Source organism: Meles meles, chromosome 10 (assembly GCF_922984935.1).
Source record: "Meles meles chromosome 10, mMelMel3.1 paternal haplotype, whole genome shotgun sequence".
In the NCBI taxonomy this organism is placed as follows: domain Eukaryota; kingdom Metazoa; phylum Chordata; class Mammalia; order Carnivora; family Mustelidae; genus Meles; species Meles meles.
The window spans coordinates 90,959,141-90,962,175 of record NC_060075.1 but is presented as its reverse complement, the minus strand read 5'-3'; the positions used below and the strand labels follow the sequence as shown (position 1 = coordinate 90,962,175).

Sequence of the window (3,035 nt, the reverse complement as noted above, 5' to 3'; positions counted from 1 at the left end):
TTTTGTTTATTGTCTTTCCAAGTGATCCTTTTTAAGCGAAAACACAAAATCGTTAAGAATTGATTTTACAACAGTGTGGCTTATTCGTTGACTTACGGCATTGATTCGTGTAATTGCTCAACGTGTTTATTCATGCACAGAGATAAACATTATATTAACTCTAATAACCAGAAAATCAATTCTCCCATGTCTTTTCACAACAGAAAAAAGGAAACGATTTTCTTACCTAACTTTCCGTGCATGATATCTGTGGAAGTCTTGAGCTTGTTTCCAGAAGTGGGAAGACAGTTTCGTTCTATGGCGCTAAGTTTCAGAGTATGGATATTAACACTTTATCTCTTTGACCTGAGACTAGCGGAATATTTTTATTTGTAATAAAGCTCAACTCCCAGGACTACAAGAAGCAAAAAAAAAAAAAAAAAAAAGACAATTTTATTATGACACAGGAACTTCAAGTGACTTAAACCCTGAGGGATCTGTAGATGTTCTAGTCTATTCAGTGTAATAACACAATCTTTGAGGAGAACTGTCTAAGCAAAATCTATAGGAATTGATAAAAACTGCAGGAAGGCTTAAAGAAATAATAAAACTACAAGGATTCTACCAAGACTGCTTTCAGAGAAGCAAGGAGAAAACTGAGGGGATTTTTAGTAAATGTCATTTATTCTCTTGTCAAAAAGAGAACAGAGCTGTATCACTGAGCCAGTCAGCTGGCGCCCCGCTTTCCCCCACCAAGGGCCCTCCGTGTCCTCCTCTACCCACCGCAATGGAAGAGGAAATCACTGCGCTCACCATCCACTATGGCCCCGGGATGTGCAAGGCAGGCTTTGCTGGGGATGGTCCCCCCCCGAGCTGCGTTCCTGTCCATCGTTGGGTGATCCTGACACCAGGGCGTGATGGTGGGAGTGGACCAGAAGGGCTCTTATGTGGGCGACGAGGCCCAGAGCAAGCGGGGCATCCTGACCCTCACGTACCCCATCGGGCATGGCACTGTCACCAACTGAGAGAATGGAGGAGATCTGGCACCATACCTTCCACAACGAGCTGCGCATGGCCCCTGAGGAGCACCCCGTGCTGCCTACCCAGGCCCCCCTGAACGGCAAGGGCAATTGTGGGATGACTCAGATCATGTTCGAGACCTTCAACACCCCGGGCATGTATGTGGCCATCCGGGCTGTGCTGTCGCTGCATGGCTCTGGCCGCACCACTGGTATTGCCATGGACTCTGGGGACAGGGTCACCCACACTGTCCCCATCTACGAGGGGTACGCCCTGCCCCCACGCCATCCTGCGTCAGGACCTAGCAGGCCGGGACCTGACGGACTAGTTTATAAAGAGCCTCTCCGAGTGTGGCGGCCTTTTCACCGCCGCCGCCGAGTGGGGAATCGTGCGTGACATCAAGGGAAAGTTCTGCCTGGTCGTCCTGGACTTCGAGCAGGAGATGGTCACGGCCGCGTCCTCCTCCTCCCTGGAGAAGAGCTATGAGCTGCCCTACAAGGCAGGCGATCACCCTCCGGAGCGAGCGGTTCCGCTGCCCGCAGGAGCTCTTCCAGCCTTCCTTCCTGGGGATGGGGTCCGGTGGTATCCGCGAGATCACCTTCCGCTCCATCAGGAAGTGACGTCGACATCCGGAAGGCCGTCTATGCTCCCAAGGTGCTGCGGGGCAGAGCCACTGTGTACCCCGGCATCGCTGACCGGCTGCAGATCACAGCTCTGGCGCCCAGCACCATGAAGGTCGAGATCACCGCTCCTCCGGAACGCAAGTCCTGGGTGTGGATCCGGGGCGCCCTCCCGGCCTCGCTGTCCACTTCCCAGCAGATGTGGATCAGCAAGCAGGAGAATGATGAGTCGGGCCCCTCCGTTGTCCACTGCAAATGCTTTTAAACGGACTTGGACTTGGAGCAGATGCGTGGCATTTCCTCCATGAGTGAATTCCCGAGTATGCGTTTGCCCTGGTCAATGTATACCCTCATGCCGGCCTCCTGAAACTGGAACGCGGCTTTGGAAAGAAGCGTGTCCTTGAAGCTCACATCTGATATCAGCACTGATTGTGGAATTTGCTGCTGATCTTGACCTTGTATCCGAGTTAATTGTTCCCTTAGTATATGTTTAATACCCAGTGCATATCTTTGATTTAGAACCTTAGCACCTCCGGCTGGGTCACTTTGTGCCTGAGGTTGAGAACATGGTTATGGAAGAAAAATCCATTGACTGGAGAATCTGCAAGACCCTGAGTTTCTTGATCTGTGCAGGGTATTAAGGTGTTAAGAGCTGCCTATTCCAGGGTTTCTCTAAAGGCTGGCAAGAGCCCTGAACCAGCTGCCATTTCTGTCTTGCAAGTCCAGTGGGGTAACAGGGTTGGGAAGGTGGGAGCCTCAGGACCCACTTTGCTTTCTTACCCGATGTTTTCCTGCCAAAACACCTTGGGCTGTTAATTGCCTTGAGTTGAAAAATGGTTTGCATTTACAACTGTAAATTTATTCATTCTTTTAATTTATGTAAGGTTTTTGCACACAATCCTCAATTCTTTGAGAGATGACAAACAGATTGTGGTTTTCTACCATCATGTGAGAATATTAGGCCCCAGCAATATGTCATTGTGTGAGGAAAATAAAGTGCTGTGGTTAAAAAAAAAAAAAGGCAAGCAAGCAGGATTGTTTATTTGGTTGATTTGGTTGTGGCTTGTTTTCTTTGTAGACACGTAAACGATGGAAGACTATATGACTTACACTAGTCATGAAAGTGATTATTTGGCCAAATACCTAAAGCAAGAAATAAAACTTTATACTTTGTTTTGCCTTTCAAATGGATAGAGATTTTTATTTTTTAAATTTTTTATTAAAGATTTTATTCATTTATTTGAGAGAGAATAGGTGAGAGAGAGCATGAGAAAGGAGAAGGTCAGAGGGAGAAGCAGACTCCCCAAGGAACTGGGAGCCCGAAGCGGGATTCGATCCTGGAAGTCTGGGATCATGACCTGAGCTGAAGGCAGTTGCTCAACCAACTGAGCCACCCAGGCGCCCTGGTTAGAGATT

At 48.4% G+C, this 3,035-nt stretch overlaps 1 pseudogene; it reads left to right on the top strand.

Moving 5' to 3' along the window:
* Positions 1 to 766: 766 nt before the first annotated feature.
* LOC123952007 lies at positions 767 to 1,884 on the top strand (annotated as a pseudogene).
* Positions 1,885 to 3,035: the final 1,151 nt, after the last annotated feature.